The sequence below is a fragment of the Lissotriton helveticus genome, chromosome 2_1, assembly GCF_964261635.1.
Source record: "Lissotriton helveticus chromosome 2_1, aLisHel1.1, whole genome shotgun sequence".
Classification (NCBI taxonomy): domain Eukaryota; kingdom Metazoa; phylum Chordata; class Amphibia; order Caudata; family Salamandridae; genus Lissotriton; species Lissotriton helveticus.
Window position 1 is genome coordinate 461,932,283 of NC_136059.1, and position 22,363 is coordinate 461,954,645.

The window sequence follows — 22,363 nt, forward strand, 5'->3', positions numbered from 1 at the left end:
GTCCATGGGACATGCACATAGCCTCCTCCCGGTATTTCTCTCATTGGAAACTCATTTACTACTTCTTCCTTTTCTATTATAGGAAAAGCTAAACTTGTTCTGTCTTCATCTCTTTTCTTTGCCCATTTCGTTCTCCATTTACTTAATTCACCCCATTTTCTCAAAATCGCAATTAAGTCTTTTATATGGGTTATTCTTCCTGTGGTATTCATATTTTCAATATCTTTTTCAGAGAAATCCACTCTATAATTTTTCTGCAAATTCTTCTGCTTACTTAAATCTACTTCTAATTCAAAAGCCATACCCTCTAATTGATCATATTTGTTTTTCGTTTTCCATGTTATGCTTTTGCAAATAAATAATAATTCATCATCCTGATATGCCTTCAATCTGTCAGTTCCAATCGTTCCAATTATTAATTCCTCTAAATCCGCTTTCAATTTTGCAACATCAAGTAATTTAAATTCTGGGGTTTGTGTTAAATCTATTTTACTCAACTCTTCTCCGGAGTTCCAGAGTCCGATTCTGAACCTGATGGAGTTTTACATGACAAACTTTGATTAAAAGTTAAATCAGGCATCATTATTTTCTCTCGATGTATTTCAGACAGATCTGAATACAATCTTTCAGTCACCTTCTGTATTTCTGAATTTAATGGAACAGTTAAGGCTGAATTTCTAACTTCTTTTTGATCAAATACTGGAAGAACAGGTCCAATCGTTACAGGTACTGTTACTGCTCCCATGCTTTTAGTTGACTGCTGTATTAATTCATTCGTGGAACAAATATATTTTGAGGTATTTGGTACTTCCTCACACCTTTCTGTTCTTTTTTCGTTTCTTGGGGTTTCATTTCTTTGAACTGGGGTTTCAGTATAATTTCTATTTTCTCCTGATATATTTGAACTACATCTTGTTTCTACTCTTTCAGGTGTTTTTCTATTATTCTGATTTATTTTAGGAGATGTCTCATCAATAATATCTCTCGGGGGGGCATTTGGAGAAGTCCATGTACAAACTGGTTGATAAGGTGGCGGTCTTCTAGTATAAATCTCTTCTAATACCGCATCTTCTGAATCACTTTCTTCACTAATTTTCTTTTTCTTTTGGGCACTCTTTTGTCCAGTTACCTCATCAATTAGTATCACTGGGTACAAGCCATCACACATGTCTGCACTTCTCCATCGACACATTCCATCCTCATGTGTTTCTCTATCAAGACCTAATTCTGTTCTCCTTAACATTCCTCTACTCTCTCGTTGTCATTCAAACATTTCATCTTCCCATTCAACTAAAGCTTCAAATTGAGTAGGTCTAGGCTTTGGTACGAGTTTCATCATTTTTTCTTTTAAATTCTTCAAAACTGCCATGTTAAACGATCCATCTTCCGGCCATACTAATACACCATCATTTTCAGTATACTTCATCCAATTCTCAATCCAAAGACAAGTATGATAACCATATTCACCCAACATATAAGCTGCAGGTGTTTTGTACTTATGAAGTAATCTTCCACCCCGCGTTAAAAAATTCTTGTCAGGTTTAATTTTGTTTTTCAATTTCTGAAACCATGAAAGCTTCTTTTCCTCCTTTATGTAATAGTAATCTATGTTTTTAAACAATTTCCCTTACTTCGGTAAAGATCGTAACAACTTCCTTGTTATTCTACAACACCAACCAATCTGTGCTCGAAACTTACCAACAAACCAATCAAGTTAAGCTTCGTCACTATTTTGCTCAACCAATAGAATTTCTGTTTTTCAGGATGAGCCAATCAGCTGTAAGCTTGCCTCAGTCACATGAACCAATCTGTGCGCGAATACTGTGACGTATCTTAGCCAATCACAGCGCGACACTTGTGACGTATGCTACCGCTGCAGCTTCTCTGTCCCTCCCTCCACTCCTTAAACTAACACCTCCTTTACAAAAAATTTTCACAGCCCCATATTTACAAATCCTTCAATTGAATTCAGTTAATAACTCCACAAAAAGTATATTTGAGGCATTGCTATCGCTGACTTCTGCCTGGGGTCGGAGTCCAGTAACCTGAGGACGGTGAATATGATTACTAAGTTGGTAACTGTATCTCAGTGAGCTGTTGTTCTGTTGCCTGCTGTAGCTCTTTCTGCCACTTTACGGAGGTCCGCTCAGAGTAGGTTTACATCAAGGGAGACAGAGTGGATCTGAGCCTGGACAGGTATACTCAAAGCATGAGCATAGTGACTCCTCTCCTGCATCTGAAGCCGTGTTCTGCCACACAACGCGGCCGGAGCCGCCAAGCATTTCTCAACGTGGCCAGAGCCGCTGGGCATCTCTTCTCGCTGTCGGAGCCGCCAAACGTTTCCCAAATGCGGCCGGAGCCGCTAAACACCTCTCAACGCGGCCAGAGCCACCAGGCATTTCTCGGCACGGCCGGAGCCGCTAAACATTTTCCTCGCGACCAGAGCCGCCAAACATTTCTTAACGCGGCCGGAGCCGCTAAGCATTTCTCCTTGCGGCCGGAGCCGCCAAAATAGTACTCAATGCGGCTAGGAGCCGCCAAACATTTCTCAAACGTGGCCGGAGCCGCCAAACATTTCTCCTCGCAGCTGAAGCCGCGTGCTGCCATACAACGCGGCCATCCCCGCCAAACATTTCTCATCGCGGCTGAAGCCGCGTGCTGCCATACAACGCGGCCAGCACCGCTAAAACATTTTTCCTCGCAGCAGTCGTGAGTTCCTTTTAGTTACTCACCTCACCCGGGGAGCCGCATCGCCAGCAATATCGAGGAGGATGTTTGGCACACGCTACAAGTCCCAGGGAGCGTGAGTGGAGAGCCCGCACCTGAGCCTGCTTGAGAGACCTTCCTGGAGAGGGCGCGCGCCGGGCCAAGCTCGGGTCAAGGGTGGCTCCGTCAGAGCCTGTCGGAGACTGAAGGAGGCTGGGCTGGACCACCCCTCGAACAACGTTATTATCGTAAGGACTGTATGAATTGTGACTGTGACGCCTTTATCGAAACCCCTGCTGAATTCCCTGGTCAACAGCCACTGCGAGGACAGACGACCACCTTCTTTTGCCCCTGGAACCTGGTGCCTGCCCTAGTCCCCCTCCCGCCGCCGCAACTTACACTGATAGCGGCCGCCGAGTGGAGGGGGTCCCGGGACTACGTTTCCCGCCCTGCACAGCGGCGGGAGACGCGAGGAAGATCGCGCCAGGCGGCGCATAAATGCAGCGTCACCGTCGCGGGAGCGCGTGGGAGCACACGGGAGCGCGCGGGAGCGCCCGGGGTAAAGCCCGGGCAAAGGGCGGGCCCGTTTAAGCCCGTTAAAGACCGGGTAAGACTGGACTGGGCCATCCCTCTTTTATTTGACTTGATTCATAAAACAGTTTATTTTATTTTTTGCTTTTTTGTTTTCTCTCCACTTCTATGGACTATACATACCTAACATTGTCTATCACGTCTTGCTAAAACCCTCGCACGTTGTAAACTATCATCGTTAGTGTTATCTATTGTCTCCTACTATGACGACGAGAGGTTTGAGGAGCAAAGCCGCACAGGGTGCAGCACAGGTGATTGGCCCAATAGACCAGTTTATCAACAGAGCCAACGATGCCATAGACCAAGGCATACTTCTATTGGATCCCAGGGTCTCACTAGATCTGGAAGCAGCTAAGCGCTCCTCATTGGGATTATTAGCATCAGCAAGGACTCCCAACAATCCAGGGGCAAATAATCCCGCTGTTGAAACACGTGCTGACATCCACACTGTTCCCAACACGGTCGACTTGTCGGCCTCTTTGGCCTTAACGGATTCACAACTTAGCCAGCCGCTGGACAAAACCCCTGAACTTTTTGTTACCCCGAGGCGGGTTAGTCCTGACATGGAAACTTCCAGGGGAAACTTCTCGTGCTATACCCAAGAAAAAGAGGCCAGGAAAAACAAAAGTAAAAGGGAAAGCTCATATCGTATCAAATGATTTACCCTGCACACAGGCCCAGGTCCAAGCTTCTTTAAGGCAGGAAGTGTTACAGACTAACAACATAGATATTGTAACTCCCTCCTTAAATGCAGAAAACTCCATTGACACTGGCAGCCCGGAGGGTGGGTGCAAGATCTGTGGGTTAAACAATCAACTCCTAATCAGACTAGATGAACTTATAAAATCCTACATACACCCCATAGCTATGTCCCTTTCGAATCTAGAGAAGAAACTGACTGATCTGCAGGCACCCGTAACCGCTCCAAGTCTGCGTGCACATGTTTCTAAGGGGGTAGGGAAGGCCACAACAGGGGCACAAGATTCGAGTAAGAATACTCGTCCGGTAGGCATTCCAATAGTCAAAGCCACCGTCCAGGCCACTAATCTAAAAACGAAACCTGCCCCAGCAGATGTGAAAAAGGCGCCCACGGTCCAAAAAAATCCTGTTACACAAGACTCGCAGAAGGTAGCTCAAACCAAACCAGCAGGGTTACAACTTGCCAATGATAGGATTAGGGGCCAAACGGGGCTTACAGTTCATTTACCCCCGGAATGTAGCCCTTTTGTAGTGATAATGACGGGGTTCCAGAGTTGAGTCTTAATACGACGGAACCTAGTTAGTCCCTTAAAAACAAAGTACAGCACTGGTTCAATATGAACAGACCACTGCCCCCGCATTGTGTGAGTAGAATCTCAACGGTTCACAGGGTCCCCTGGATAGGCAAGGAGCTGAAAAACATCTCGAGGGATTGTGTTATAGTCAACTTTGACGATCCACGCACAGTTGACCACATTTGTTCATGGGCCCCGACTGTAAAGAACGATGGAATCGACATTAAAAGACTCGCTTTTTTCTACCCCCCAACAAATTGCTACAATGGAGGTCAAGGAGGGGACTGGACCCAAGTAGGGAACTGGGACAGGAGAAGGGAGTGGGTAGATTGGTCAGACTACGGAGGTCAAGGCGGGGACTGGTCCCATGTAGTGAAATGGGACAGGAGAAGGGAGTGGGTAGATTGGTCAGGTAACAGAGACAGAGGCAGGCCATTCAATGTAGATTGGAGAGGCGTACCAGTTACCAACAGGTTTGACTGCCTAGAATTGGTCGATTGACCACCACCGAGCACTCCACAAAACAGACTGGGCCGTTTACACCCTCCATACCTTGGCCGGACAACCGGTTGGGCCGTTTCCACAGTTCCAACAAATATAGCGTCAATTATTAGGAATATCCCCCTGGAAACAACGCCAAAGTTTGGGTTAACAGGTAGCAATATTGACCATCTTGGGCCTGTTACTACTGATATTAGTGTTACTACTGAAACCAAGCAACCAGCAGATATGGGGGCGGTAGAAAACTCTAGCTTACTAAATCAATTGCCCCTTGAGGAGACTATCCACATTCAAGCTACTCCCGGTAATTTAGAGGATCCATCACAAGGCTTACTGTTAACAGTAATGCACTCACAGGTGGACAGTATAGCCCACCCAAAAATGAATGACATGCCACACCCCCACTTAGCTCTTTCTGTTCTATACTGGAATGTAGCTGGTCTTCGCACGAAAACCAATCTTCCGACATGGTTAGACACAGTTAAACCTCATCAGATATTATGCCTTCAGGAGACATGGTCCACTATGCCTGTACACTTACTAGGCTTTAAAACCTATTACGTTCCTGCTAGTCCTAGTACCTCAGGTAGATCCAAGGGTGGTCTCGCACTTTACATAGCAAATACTCTACCATCGATGGAAGTAAATACCGTGAAGTGCAATATGAACTACCAAATTTTAAGGGTTACATTCAAAAATTGTGTGACGATCTTTTTTATTAACTTCTATAATAACCTCTCCCAGGCAGACTGTGTAAACACTCTAACCGAAATAACATTTCTTTTGAACGAACAGCGGATCAAGCTTATCACCAAGACATGCTATTTGTTATGGGGAGGGGATTTTAACATGTCACTATGAACTAACTATAAGAACGGGAATTGTGGCTTAACAGATGTTATTGGCTCTCCGCTAACACATTACCACCACACAAAGGAAGGTAACTGTCTGAATGACTGCTTATTTTCTCTTGAAATGGATTTTGCAAACGATCTAGTCGAACCGCCTGTTGACTTTAAGCCAACATTTCACGGGAGGGGTTTGTCAAGTGTAATCGATTTCATACTTTGTTCTCAAAGCATAAAGGGCCAAATGACTAATTTTACCACAGGTTCTGACTCCAGTAGCGACCATTTTCCTAATAGTGTTTCATTTATATTTCCAAATGTTCGTTCACAACCCGATAACCCGAGTCTATTGAGTCAACATTCATTAACTATGGACAAAACAAATGGGTTTTCAGTAAAATGGGCCAAAATCGATCCAGCTAAAATTTCGAAAAAAGTTGTAAGTAGAGCCCTACCCTGGTTGAATACCTGTTTGGCCCTTGACTCTTCTCCAAAGTTGATTATCGACAGTTTTCTGGAAATTATTAGAATAATACGGGAAGAGCTGACTAGCAACCAAAAGTCCAAGAAACCAAAAACTAATGGCTGGTTTAATTTAGATTGTCGCAAAGCCCTGAATAATTTAAAATCAGCCCTACACAAACCTGTAAGAGATCGCGAGGAAATTAAAACACTCAGAAAGGGTTATAACTTAGCTCTATACAATCGTAGGAAAGATATCAAGAAAAAACTGTGGGCCCAACTTCATGAGAGTTGTCTAACAAAAGACAGCTCCCTATTTTGCGCATGGTTAAATCACCCTTTTTGGTTGATACCGCAACTGCCCGCCATCTTGATGTGGTGGTATCGGCCGAAGAGTGGGTAGCACACTTCTCCAAAATATTTGGTGGTTCACTTACACAAACCACCACTGAAGGTAGGGAGGATGGAAATGGTAGTATAAAACAGATCTATCCATTAGACCTAGAGTTTAGTCATGAGGAGGTTATGACTGCACTATCTTCCTCTAAGACCGGCAAGGCACCAGGCCCGGATGGGGTACCTCTGGACATCTTTGCATACTGTCCAGACCTTTGGACACCCCTTATCACTCAGGTTATGACTGCTGTTTCACACGTAGGCCTAATACATTCCTGGTCCACCTCAATTCTCCTTCCTATCTTTAAGAAGGGTGAGCGCAATAACCCGACCTGCTACTGGCCGATCTCCCTCCTGGATTCGTTGGGTAAAGTTGCAGGTCGGTTAATCCTGGAGCGTCTCCAGGAATGGGCAACCATGAATAACATCATGACCGACCTGCAATATGGTTTCCAGGAGGGCCTTGGCACTGTGGAGCAGGCTTTAAACTTAGTTCTCTTGACTGGCAAATATGTAAGAGCTAAAGGGGATAACTTATACCTAGTGTACGTCGACCTTAGCGCAGCTTTTGATTGTGTCATCCATTCAAAGCTGTGGGCTATTCTTGGCAAGCTAGGGGTCGACTCCCCCCTTATTAATTTTCTCCACGAACTTTGGGGCAGATTTATGTTAACTGGCGCATCCCCAGGGATGAGCCAGTTAACATGCGCCACAGTGCGCCACAGCTCCGCCACCCTTGGTGCGCCGCATTTATGATGCGGCGCACCATGGGGCAAAAACGGCACAGATGCGTGACGCATCTGTGCCGTAAAGGTGACGCATTGCTGGAGTTGCGTCGCAAGCGCGACGCAGCTCCAGCAAGGCTCGGGGGTGCCCCATCTCCACAATGTTGCGTCAAGACCTACGCCTGCTTCAAGCAGGCGCAGGCTTTTGACGCAGCATTGGCCTGAAAGTGACTGAGTGAAATCTTATAGATTTCACTCAGCCACTTTTGCGAGGCGCACCTGCTCCGGAACGCCCACCCTGCGCCGGAACGCCCACAAGCGGCGCAGGGCTTTACAACGTGACGCATCTGCCTAGATGCGTCACGTTGTAAATCGTTCGTAGGGATGCACCACGTTTACGCCGCCTTGCGTGACGCAACAGCGGCGTAAACGTGGCGCAAGTGCCTCATAAATCTGCCCCTCAATTCTGACGCCTCCGCCCGCGTCAGATATGGAGTGAATGGAGAATTATTACCATCTTTTGTTGTCAACAGGGGGGTCAGACAGGGCTGCGTCCTGGCTCCCTTTTTATTTAATCTGTATACAAACGGCCTAGAGGTGGCCATGCTTGAAGGGAGCCAGGACCTTCCAACTATTAAGCACCGCCCCATCCCTGCATTATTATATGCAGATGACTCTGTCATATTAGCAAGAACACTCAACCAACTTCAATTACAACTGAACAAGTACTGCGAATTTATGTCCTCCCTGGGTTTAAAAGTAAATAAAACCAAAACTTTTGTAATGCATATTCGGCCAAGGGTGAAGAAAACCAAACCAATAGTTATAGATAATGTTAGGTTGGAACGAACCAGTGTCTATCCATATCTAGGAATCCTAGTGGACGACAAACTAAGCTGGAAGCAAGGTTTAGTTAGCAAAAAATTGCTCTTTCAGAGAGCAACTTCAGCCCTAGTTTCCTTCTCAAGGAAATTGGGTAAGCCTGCTGCAGCTGAACTACTAAAAATTTACCACGCTAAATGCCATAGCATAGCGACCTACGGAGCAGGGGTCTGGGGGTACGCACCAGTTGAAGCCCTTCAAACAGTTGAGAATGGGTTTATAAAATATCTGCTGGCCGTACCCCATAGTGCCCCTACGTACGGCTGCCACATTGAGCTGGGAATCGATTACTTGATCGATAACATCAGGATCCAGCCGATCCTTTTGTGGCACCGTGTTTGGACCAAAACGCAGTGTCACCTAACCCGCTCACTTTTAACAGACTGTCTGGCCCTAGCTAATTGGCACAAAATTCCATGGCTCCAGTATGTAAAGAATTTCCTAGGTGATCTGGATTGTATTGCATACTTTCGGGATCCACCCGCTTTGATGAACATTACTAGGAAATATTTGAAAAAACGTTGCCTCTCCCATCTCAGGGAATTACGTTTGACACAGGAAACAAGTAAACCCTGCTCATATTTTAACAGTTCAGACTTCCTTGGGGATTCAGCCATACTTAACTTTTTATTTAAGTACTTACGACAAATATTTATTGACTAGGTTCAGATTTAATACATTCCATCACCTAGTCACATATCCGAAGCAGCAAGACTGGTCACATAACTTAATGAAATGCCCATGTGATGGGATTTCGGACCAGTCAACAATCCACATAATACTGTTCTGTTGATACTACACGATTCAACGTAAGCGCTGGATTCTGCCTGTACTGCGCACACTGGGCTTAAGAACATGTCGGCCCGCTTACTTGGCACTACAGTTCTTGGACTCTGTACATATTGCAAAATGTGTAGCCGGCTTCTTAAAACTATGTCTAATTACTCGGCGCACTGTCTGTGTGGTTTAGATACCTGCGTTAAAAATTACATCCTTATTGTTTAGTGCTGCTCATGGTCTTCGAATCTTACGCCAACTTTGTAATGATTATCTTAGGATTGAGCACCAAGATAGGGTGTAGAAAAACTCGAGGCCCAGTTTACAGTTCTAATTGTATGTTATCTGATAAACGTAGTTCTTTTTAGTTCTTTTTAATCCTTTTAAAACATAAGGAAAAAATATGTGTACATAATGAATTGTGCTTTTATCAACTAAGATGTATTTGGAAATGTAGTCTTTTAACCAGTGTATGTACTTTTTATGGTTATGTAAAATTGTAACCGAATAAAAGTTTTTATGACTGACTGACTGAACTCCACAAAAAACAAACCATTTGTCTGTTTCACTAAATAAAGTGATAGCTTTCCCAAACATTCAAGTATTCTTTTCACGTGAAATAGACAATGCTATTTTCACAGAATATTTTGATTCGTTGATAAAGTAAGGCTACTTTACCCTTCTAGCAGGTAATAACAAACTCGTTTTTCTCTAAATGCACATACAGAGATATTTTACACCTCCTTAGAGACAATTCAGAGTTTAACTCGATCGTGCATTACAAATTCATTTACGCTCATCATACAGGAAAACTACCTAACCATGTATATATAAATCTTTAGTAGGACTTTAACCCACTAATAGAAATCCTCACTCGCCAGTAAGATAGACGACACTTCCTTACCCTTCACTCAAGCTTGGATAAATTCTACTACTCTTTTCACAGTGAGTTTTAAAACAGGACAGATGTCCCTATACTCGAAAGCTACAATTTCATAGACAATACTCACTATGCATTCTACCTAACACACCTAAAATCCCTAAACTTGTGCTGTACGACCAAAACACTTGTGATATACGTCAATACCACTATTTTGAAACAGAACAAATGCACTGTGTAACTTCACCTGTCACACTTCTCATGCCGGCACAAACCAGGAATTTTCACACTACTGGAAAAAAAAAACTTTCAACTACATATAACAACTGAACAAACTTAACATGTTTTAGACATCAATCCTATGTATTACCATGTAACATGCTAGTTACCATAGAAACCTTAACTCTGCTACCAAGTAATTGATCCAGCGCTCTGATTGAAAAACTGTCTCAAAAACGCTACCTATCACCTCAATTACTCACCCTTAATCATGAAACACATATAAAGGCCCATAACACCAATGAGACAATTTTTGAGCAACTGAATCATGTGGTCTGATTAATCAAAACTACTCACATATTATTTACATAATTATATATAACTGCAGTTTTATCTTTTTTCACCATGGTTTTAAACATTTATCATTTATTAATCAGGCCAATAAAGGCGATTGGATCAACTGATGGAAACTAGACCATGAATAAACAAGACCAGCTTGTCTTTTCTAATCTAATTTTATTAACTTTATTTTTCATAAAGATAAAGGCATTTACGTTTTAGAATCTTTATTTTATAAGCAAATAAGAAAGCAGCATTTTAATAAGGAAGTGATTTAATAAACTGACATTTTCAAAACAAGCTCAGAAACATGAAATATTAGCAGAATAACAGTTTCCATTCCCTAAATCTATTTCCCTGTCTATTTCTCACTTCACCTAGAAAGGAAAAATCATTTAAAGTCTGCTGTCCTTACGTGCGCCAAAAGTCCAACAGCATGTCACGTCATTCAGGAATCGGAAAGTAAGCAAGAGTAAGAGTAAGAGTTTTTTCCTGTTCATGGTGTCAGGTTTTATACCTTTCTTTCTAGCTAAACTTTTCTACATTTTACATTCTTTTGAGTAAATCCGAGCTTTTCATTGGCTGTCCTGTGTCAGTCCATGATAAAAGATATTAGGTCATCTCCGATTCTTGACCAAATCCAGGCTTTACATAAGCCCTATTGTCTTTTTACTTCCACATCTTTCGGCTTCCCCAAGAAAGTTACTTTTCCACGAGTTTTGAACATATACTTCCTAGCCTTGGCAAACACTTTAAGTTTCTGTCTTTGAGCCTTTTCTTCATGAGCACGTTCAACTCAACCAAAGAACTGCTTTTTCAATTAACGATGACAATGCTGTAAAAATCTTCACAGCTGCGCATGTGTAAAGACTTCACTCTGGACAAGCTTTTGCGTCTGCAGCTCTGTCAGCCATGTTTTCTGAACCACCTTTAGGCCTCACTTTGGAAACTATTATTAAACAAACACAAGACATCAATTAATTAAAGAATTGAGACCCATTCTGTTACCCACCCCTTTACTAATTAATCCTGTTAATTATGTTACCTAGCAAAAGCACAATCAGGCAGCATTATATTTACTTCTCCTTTAGGAACTGTACGAACTCCTTGAGCTTTTGTCACGGAAAAGACATAACATAAGCACACCAAATAAGCAGATGTCATTAGTTAATCAGCCGCATTTAATACTGACAAAGACAATAGACAAGGTTAGTTTATTATTTTTCTCTCTGCGTTTGCAATATAAAGCACATTAGTTTATCCCACGTGTACTGATGAATGTATTCTTAAACTAAGTTGATTAGTAATTTCACCACAAGCTTATTAATTCAATTATTGTTATGGGAGATTAACTTCGCAAGTTTGAACAACATTTTGTTCTTCACCTTGCTTCATCAGTGCACAGCTCCTGTTTGTGTGCCAACGCAGGGGAGAGCACAGGGCTGCGCCATAGTCTTGTAAATAAGGCACATTCTTGCATTTTTGAAATGATGCAGCTCAGAGCAGCAAAATTGCTTGCAGCTCTGTGCGATTTCGTTATAAATATGCCCCTCTGTTCCTGTGCCACTGAAATGTGTTTTGGACGGCATCCACATTAAGACAAATTAGCAAAGTAAAGGAATATGCCATTTTCCAAAGTCTTGTAAAATTTACAGGAGTGTAACCCATAGACCAGTTCAGGACTGGGTAAGTAAGGTGCATTAAGAAACAATGTCCTGATCGGTAAGGATGCGTAGACAATTAATTATGCATGCATACAGCATTACTCGCAAGGAAAGAAGGAGACACTACATAAATTTAGAAAAAGATAGTTAATCATCTTTATATTGTAACGTGCGTTATGGTCGGAGGATATACAGTTGGAAGCAGCACTGCATAAATAAATTAATGACAACCATAAAACACTTGGTGCTTAAAGTGATTGTGATAAGGGTGGCGACGCAAGTGAAGAAGTGAACAGCGAGAACGGCGCACTGTGACAAAGTGCAGATAATTTACAGTGAGTCGCTCCAAGGCAAGTGACAACGTGATATCACAATACATGAATTTTCAATTGGTTGTAGAGCCACAGAGGAAAAGTACGCCTATTATTGTGCTGTTAGGTTGACGGCGTTTCGATCCATGTAAGTTTGGATCGTCATCAGGACTGGGTTGTCTGAATTGGGGCGTGCTGCAAGGAAGGGAGAGAGATTATCAGGAAAGGTTCGAGGCTGGCCGCGACAGGCTAAAGCAAGGGGTTTCAATATATTTACCTTGATTAAAATCTGTTCAATGGGAAAATCAAAGGTATGTTAGGAAATTCCCAAGGATCCAGTGTGGGCAGCCTGAAGAATAATCTGGTTCGCCAAGCAAGGTGATCCAAGGTCTGCAAGGGTACACTGTGGGGAGGAAGGGGGGGAGGGTTTTAGGTAGGTCTGGAGCAGGGAAGCCATAGATTTAAGTAAGCAGACGTTTAATAAAACCGCAGTGTTTGCAAAGTGGACGTTTTAATACAACCGCAGTTATTGCAAAATATATATGCATTCCGTTTGGAGTATACGTGCATTCAGTTTGGAGTTAATAAGTGATGGCGGGACGTACCTGACAAGGCAAGGTTTGACACGGCCGTCAGTGATCGGCCGTGGTGTCAGCAAGCCATCTGGGGAAAGAACAAAGGCAGCGGTTACCAGTGGCCCGTATGTCTGGTTTCGAAACCGTCAGATCGGATCATACAACCTTGTGGGCGGTTCAGGGGGAAGGGGAGAAGGAGAGAGGGGTAAGGGAGCCAGCGGGCTCATACCTGATTCAATCAGCGTGCTGTCTCAGAAGTGAATCTCGGCATGGTGAGCCGACTGCAGCGAGGCGAAGGGATTTACTTCCGCATGTGGGCGGGGTTTGGAGGCGCACGGGGGCGTGTGCTGGGTGTGTCCATGTGACGTCAGTAGCAGGAAAACAAGTGGGCGTAGACCTGGTAGTACCTTCCGCATGTAGGCGGGGTTGGGAAGCGCCCGGGGGCGTGTGTTGGGTGTGTCAATATGACGTCAGTTTACAAGGAACCGACGGGCATGAGCCTGGTATTTAATCTAGCGGCTCAAGTTGCGGGACAGTATAGTAACGTTTATTACTGTATATTTAAGGGGATAACAGCAATTGCGATCAAGTACAGTTAATAAATGTATACAACATATACGATTCAGTCTGCCATGTATAATACTTTCAAAGCAGGATGCAATTTTTTACAACCAGTGTATAAGTAGTTGTACATCATACATTCATTCTCGGGTCTGAAAGCAGTGCTAGCCATATGTTCATATTAACAAACCGATTATGTATGTAGCATGGGTGCAGGAAGGTATTAGTTACAGAGTGCAATGGACAGGTAAGTTTCAGGTGGTAACAGTGCTGTTCCATTCGTCAATTGTATTAAGCCCAAGGTTTACAGAATCGCAAATGGTCATCATTAAATGTCCGTGCAACCTCACCTACATTGGGCAAACGACACAAATGATCAAACAGCGCATTATCCAACACAGGAGTAGGATTAATTGCAAAACCTTGACAGCACCCTTGGAAACACACTGGGGCAGATTTATGTTAACTGGCGCATCCCCAGGGATGCGCCAGTTAACATGCGCCACAGTGCGCCACAGCTCCGCCACCCATGGTGCGCCGCATTTATGATGCGGCGCACCATGGGGCAAAAACGGCACAGATGCGTGACGCATCTGTGCCGCAAAGGTGACGCATTGCTGGAGTTGCGTCGCAAGCGCGACGCAGCTCCAGCAAGGCTCGGGGGTGCCCCATCTCCACAATGTTGCGTCAAGACCTACGCCTGCTTCAAGCAGGCGCAGGCTTTTGACGCAGCATTGGCCTGAAAGTGACTGAGTGAAATCTTATAGATTTCACTCAGCCACTTTTGCGAGGCGCACCTGCCCCGGAACGCCCACCCTGCGCCGGAACGCCCACAAGCGGCGCAGGGCTTTACAACGTGACGCATCTGCCTAGATGCGTCACGTTGTAAATCGTTCGTAGGGATGCGCCACGTTTACGCCACCTTGCGTGACGCAACAGTGGCGTAAACGTGGCGCAAGTGCCTCATAAATCTGCCCCACTATCTACAACTCGGTCACTCAGAAACTGACATTCACTGGCAAGTGATAGAGAAACCAACATTACCAACGCGAGGAGGGGACATCAAAATGCTGCTGAACAAGGCCGAGTGCAAATGGATGACCATTTGCGATTCTGTAAACCATGGGCTTAATACAATTGACGAATGGAACAGCACTGTTACCACCTGAAACTTACCTGTCCATTGCACTCTGTAACTAATACCTTCCTGCACCCATGCTACATACATAATCGGTTTGTTAATATGAACATATGGCTAGCACTGCTTTCAGACCCGAGAATGAATGTATGATGTACAACTACTTACACACTGGTTGTAAAAAATGGCATCCTGCTTTGAAAGCATTATACATGGCAGACTGAATCGTATATGTTGTATACATTTATAACTGTACTTGATCGCAATTGCTGTTATCCCCTTAAATATACATTAATAAACGTTACTATACTGTCCCGCAACTTGAGCCGCTAGATTAAATACCAGGCTCATGCCCGTCGGTTCCTTGTAAACTGATGTCATATTGACACACCCAACACACGCCCCCGGGCGCTTCCCAACCCCGCCTACATGCGGAAGGTACTACCAGGTCTACGCCCACTTGTTTCCCTGCTACTGACGTCACATGGACATGGTAAGTTTCCTTACCGCCTCTGACCTCACTCAAATTTGCAACACTCCGACACACGACAAAGGCTCGACCCTCGACCTGGTCATTTCCAAAGAAGGCACCACTCAACTCGACTCAATACAACCTTGTGACTGGTCAGACCACCATATTATAACATTCATCATCAAGGAAAAGGTAAAACTCATCCCGGTGCAATACGCCATGCCCAAAGTCTGGAAAAGAGACATGAGGAAACTCAATCCAAACTCTCTACCCCCCAACAGCTGCAATCTCCTACTCCCCCCTACCGACACCTCTGATGTGCTGGTCCTAACTGACCACTATCTCAACTCCATGGCCACAATAATCAATGAGGCCGCTCCAATGCAATTGAAAAGAGTATCCACGAAGATATCCAACCCCTGGTACAACGGGAGTCTCAATGAAGAGAGACGGGCTATGCGATCGGCAGAGCGTACCTGGAGATCAATTCCCTCGACATTGCATCTCAAAACTCTTAAGAAAAAGAGAAATGCATACTTCAGGAAAATAAAACGCTCAAGGTCAGAGTTCTTCAGAATCCAGCTAGACCAAGCTAAAAACCGTCCAAGTAAATTGTTCGAACTAATCCGATCTCAATCTAAGGAACAACCCCCAGCTGTCGACATTATCAGCACTACCCCTTCTTGTGAAGATTTCGCAGCTTTCTTCAACAATAAAACTGACAATATAAAGAGCGACCTCCGCAATGACGCAAGCCTGTACTCAATACCCAACTGCATAACACCCATTGAACTAAAAAACAATGCGACATGGTCATCCTTTGACACCTACTCTGAAGGAGAAATTGGCAGAATACTCAGCACTCTAAAACCATCCAATCACCTCACTGACCCTCTTCCTGCTAACGCCGTAAAAGACTTCATCCCTCTGCTACTCCCACTCTGGACTAAAATTATCAAGAGTTCACTACAACAAGGAACCATCCCGGACTCCCTCAAAGTTGGACAAGTTACACCTTTACTGAAGAAACCAACAGCCGACCCCACCGATCTAAACAACTACCGTCCGATTACCAACCTTCCCACTCTCGCCAAGCTGCTAGATAAATGCGTCCAACTGCAAATGACAAAGCACATAGAACAGTTTGATCTCCTCAACCCACACCAATCAGGCTTCCGAGCAGGGCACAGTACTGAAACCGCTATGACTCACATTATTGACGACGCCATCCAAATCTTAGATCAAAACAATACCTGCCTCCTCATCCTTCTTGATCTCTCTTCGGCATTCGACACAGTGAAACATGAGAGCTTACTCGAACTCCTAAAATCAAGAATGGGCCTATCTGGGACTGTGCTTCGTTGGTTCACTTCCTTTCTACACAACAGGTTTCAAAAATTAAAGAGCAAAAACCTAATGTCTTCCCCAGTACCGGTATCGTTAGGCGTCCCTCAAGGATCCTGCTTATCCCCTACTTTGTTCAACCTAGTTATGGAACCTCTCACCACTCTGTTACAAGCATCCAATGTACACTTTCACATGTACGCCGATGACACTCAAATATACCTCAAGTTACAATCCCCCAAAGACATCCTGAGTCTGAATTCAACGATCAGAAGCACCCAATCCTGGTTGGCTGACAACCACCTCAAACTCAATGCTATGAAGACTGAGTTCCTCCTAATCTCACCTCCCACGAAAATATCTTCCGCACAAACATGGCTTAAGCACCTAACAGCACTCAATGTCCAACCGACCATCGTGGACTCAGCTAAATCCCTAGGCATAACACTAGACACCAACCTCAGCATGCAGCAGCATATCAGCAAGGCTACTAAGGGGGCGAACTTCCAAATAAACACCTTGAGAAAACTGAAACCCTTCCTCCCAGCAAAAGACTTCCAAACAGCAGTACAAGCTCTAGTCATCCCTCGCATAGACTATGGCAGCGTGGCCCTCTGCGGCCTCCCCCTAACGACAACTGCACCCCTAAGAGCGTCACTAAATGCGGCAGCAAGACTCATCACTGGATCAAAAAAGCATTCGCATATCTCTCCAGACTTCAAAGCCTTGAACTGGCTGCCTCTGGAAGCCAGAATTCAGCTGAAAATTGCCTGCATGACGCACAAGGCTATACACTTGAAATCACCCAGCTACCTCACTCATAAGTTGACAATCTCTGGTGGGTCCAGAACTACCAGGAGCACGAACAATCTTCTGCTGAAACCGCGAAGATTCCGGAAGGAAAAAACCTACAAACGCTCCTTCTCTGGTATGGCGCCCAGGATCTGGAACGCACTTCCTCCTGAAACGAGGCTCATCTCTTCCTCCCTTCTTTTTAAGAAAGAAGTCAAAAGTATCCTTATGGCTAAATACACTTGAACAATTTCGCTTGATTTACATTAAGAACAGTATTACCAGTATTGTGTTATGATATTGCCTATATATTCCTATGCACGTGTGCTTTGACGTATTTTAGTCCTTTATTTTTACAGCGTTTTGATGGCCGTCGCTCCAACTATGCACTGCTACCTCATACCTGTACTATGCGTACTATACATACTATTTTGTATAATAATATTACTCTGTATTATTTACAGCGTGTGGATGGCCTACGCTCCAATTTTGCCTGCTACCTCATACCTGTACTATACGTTATATGGGTACTATGTTATATACTATATTGGTGCTATGTACATGAACTTGTTGATGACCTACGCTCCAACTATGCCTGCTACCTCATACCTGTACTATACGTTATATTGGTACTATGTTATATACTATATTGGTGCTATGTACATGATCATGTTGATCTACCTCCCTACTATGCCCCCTTGTTCCCCTACCCTCCACCTGCCTTTGTAAAGCGCTCTGTTATCTGCAAAGATCTTGTTCGCGCTATATAAAACTCTCAAAATAAACAAAATAAATAAATCCCCATTTTGCGCCGCTGCTCCGCCACTCATGGTGCGCCGCATTTACAATGCGGCGCACCATGGGGCAAAAACGGCACAGATGCGTAACGCATCTGTGCCATAAAGGTGGCGCATTGCTGGAGTTGCATCGCAAGCGCGACGCAGCTCCAGCAAGGCTCGGGGGTGCCCCATCTTTACAATGCTGCGTCAAGACCTACGCCTGCTTCAAGCAGGCGCAGGGTTTTGACGCAGCATTGGCCTGAAAGTGACTGAGTGAAATCTTATAGATTTCACTTAGCCACTTTTGCGAGGCGCACCTGCCCCGGAACGCCCACCCTGCGCCGGAACGCCCACAAGTGGCGCAGGGCTTTACAACGTGACGCATCTGCCTAGATGCGTCACGTTGTAAATGGGTCGTAGGGATGCGCCACATTTACGCCGCAGTTGCGTGACGCAAACGTGGCGCATTCCCAACATAAATCTGCCCCCAAGTGTTTTATGGTTGTCATTAATTTATTTATGCAGTGCTGCTTCCAACTGTATATCCTACGACCATAACGCATGTTACAATATAAAGATGATTAACTATCTTTTTCTAAATTTATGTAGTGTCTCCTTCTTTCCTTGCGAGTAATGCTGTATGCATGCATAATTAATTGTCTACGCATCCTTACCGATCAGGACATTGGGGCATATTATCGAGGACGGGCGATACATTATCGCCGCTTTTATCTGCAGGAAACTGCCGATAAAACGGTGATAATGGCCTTGATAATATGCTCTATAGAATTCCTATCGAAGCCCATGTTAGATGTCTTCACATTTAACATGGGCTTCGATAGGAATTCTATAGAGCATATTATCAAGGCCATTATCGCCGTTTTATCGGCAGTTTCCTGCCGATAAAAGCGGCGATAATGTTCCGCCTGTCCTTGATAATATGCCCCATTGTTTCTTAATGCATTTTCCAAAGTCAGCATACAGCTGAACAAAGCGAAGGAAACAAAACATAATTCGACCTTCCCTTTGAGGACTCATCTGACTATTGCATAAATGCTGTGATGACACTCCATATGTGGTGGATGCCACTTCAACCAATAGCAGAGCTCACTACCCTTCGCTGTCTAGGTTGCATTAGCGTTATGAGATAAGCAGATCTACCTCTGTCTGATTCAACCAGAAGACAAAGAAACGTTTTTAAAACTTACCTAGCAGGAAAGAACTTTTGAAAGTAATAAATATCCATGCATAGATAGGAAATGTTTCAAAATTCAGCCCAATAGAGCCAGCTTTCAAAGAATAAAAGGGTAGAACACCACAAATGAAAACCTAAAGAAATAAACTTGCAGCCTTGTGAGACAACGTAATGTTCACTTTTGGCTCATGTGATATAAGGAAAAGTACAAGAAGATGTTGTTAACATTTCAAAACAAATACAGTACTGCCATCTGCTGGATTTCTGACGAAAAGACACCACCAGTGGTTTTTCATACATCGAGCACAGATAACGTTTTTTTTGTTTAAGTATTAAAGTGATCAATCTGCAGATCGTTCAAAGCTACGTGATTCGCCAACTATGCCCCAATGCAGGCACCCTTGCGCTGATGAGAGCAAGGACGCCTCCATTGCAGACAGGAGTGTTTTCCTCTGAGGATTTTCCTCTTTTTATGTGTGCTGAAAAATGCAGCATCCATAGAAAAAGGGGAAAAAAACAAGGCGAAACCTCGTTACACCTCACCGTGGGCCTCATTTATGAGAAATGACGCATCGCTGCTTGAAAGCAGCGATGCGTCACTTCTCAGTGCGCCCTCCTTGCGACATACCTGATGCGTCATATTTAATGTATGACGCATCTTGTCGCAAGGAGTGACAGATAAGTCAGTATTTCTGACGTATCTGTAAGTGCAAAAGTGACGCATTGCTGGAGTGTGTCACAAAAGTGACGCAACTCCAGCAATGCTTCCTTTCACATGTGAAAGGGTCTGCGTCAGTCTTACGCCTGCTGTGAGGCAGGGGCAAGATTTTGACGCAACGTCGTCCTAGAAGTGACGCAGTGAAATCTTATAGATTTCACTGCGTCACTTCTACGAGGCTTTTTGCGGGGGAACGCCCCCCCCCCTGCATACATTATACCTGACGCAGGTATAATGTAGCGCAGGGGTTTACAAAGTGACGCATCTGCTTAGATGCGTCACTTTGTAAATAGTGCGCAACAGGGGGCATGTTTTACGCCGCCGAGGCGTCACAAAAAGTGACGCATCGGAAGCGCAAAACTGACGCAAGGCCTCATAAATGAGGCCCCTGAGGAGCATAGCATTTTGACGCATTCCCAGGTCTACCAGTAATGGTAAATTTGGAAAAGCGCCAAAATGCATGGGTGGATGTGTGGGAACACCCACGCTCCAGCCATGGAACGCCTCCCTGGAGCGGAGGCCACGCAAGGTAGTCTTGCGTGGTTGGATAAACCTGACTTAGTAGTTGAGTCTCTCCTGCACCGTCTTGCGAGGCGCAAGGGCGCCTCAACTCAATGATGAATCTAGCTCTGTTTTGTGAATTAGCGCGAGTGCAATAGCAAATCGTGGAACAGAGAGCAGCAGTGCCACACTTAGGGGCATACTTGATATGCATATATTTTGTGCAGGTGTCCCTTCCTGAAAAACAATCATCTGAGGTATTGCCTCTTTCTATGTGTGATGCAGAAATCAGCACACAAAGAAAGAGGAAAGAATGAGGAGAAATAAAGATATTGGGCCATATTATCAAGAACGGCGATAACATTATCGCCGCTTTAGAAGTAGGAACCTTCCACTAAAACAGCGATAAGGGGCTTGATAATAAGCCCTTGTGAATTCCCATTGAAGCCCAGGTTTGATGTCCTGCACACCAGAACCTGGGCTTCTCTGGGAATTCACAAGGGCATATTATCAAGCCCCTTATCGCCGCTTTAGCAGCAGTTTCCTGCCGCTAAAGCGGCGATAATGTTATCGCCATTCTTGATAATATGCCCCATTTATCCTTGTTATGCCTCACTTGGGGAGGCGTAGCATTTTGACTCATTCCCCTGGTTTACCAGTAAAGGTAAATCGGGAATGCACCAAAATCAATGGGTGGATGCATGGAAACACCTAGGGGCAGATTTATGATGACTGGCGCATCCCCAGGGATGCGCCAGTCATCCTGCGCCGCTGCTCCGCCACCCATGGTGCGCCGCATTTAGAATGCGGCGCACCATGGGGCAAAAACGGCACAGATGCGTGACGCATCTGTGCCGAAAAGGTGGCGCAGTGCTGGAGCTGTGTCGCAAGCGCGACGCAGCTCCAGCAAGGCTCGGGGGTGCCCCATCTCCACAATGCTGCCTCAAGACCTACGCCTCCTGATGGCGCAGGGCTTTACAACGTGACGCATCTCCTAGATGCGTCACGTTGTAAATAGGGCGCATTGTTTGCGCCGCCGTTGCGTCAAATAAAGTGACGCACCGGCGGCGCAAGGCCTTCATAAATCTGCCCCCTACACTCTACCCAAGGAATGCGATTTGTGCTGCATTGTGTTGCTCTAGAGTTATCAAGCCACGCAGGGCCATGGAAGGTGGCTTTGCGTGGCTTTATATATTTGACTTAGTTGTGTTGCCCTTGTACCCTCTTGCATGATGCAAGGGTGATGCAACTCAACGATAAATGTGCCCTTTAGTTTGTAAAGTTCCCAACTACGGTATTCTCAAACTTTATACCTGCCTCAAGGTGGCATTGATTTTTGGCACAAACTCTTGCCCACTTTTTTCAACGGATAGGGCTTTAGGTCAAAATCCATGGATGGTTGTATGGGGCCATCTATAGAAAGGTTCCTTTCCGAAAAGTAGTGCAAAGTAGATCAAAGCGTTACTTTGCCTTAATTTAGGGTTTTCTTTCCAATGCTAATCACATTGCACTGGGTCACTTTTTTTACATAAACCCGTAGCAAAGTGTTAGTAAATTTCCTCCTGTGTGTTAAAGTAACAGAGCAATACTAACAAGGGAAAGCACTGCAAATGACTTCATAAAATGGCAAATGCTTTAGTAAGTGTTAGCACAATAAACCACAGTTCAGACTTATGACCAGTGGCAGCCGGCACAGGTAAGAGCGGTGGATCG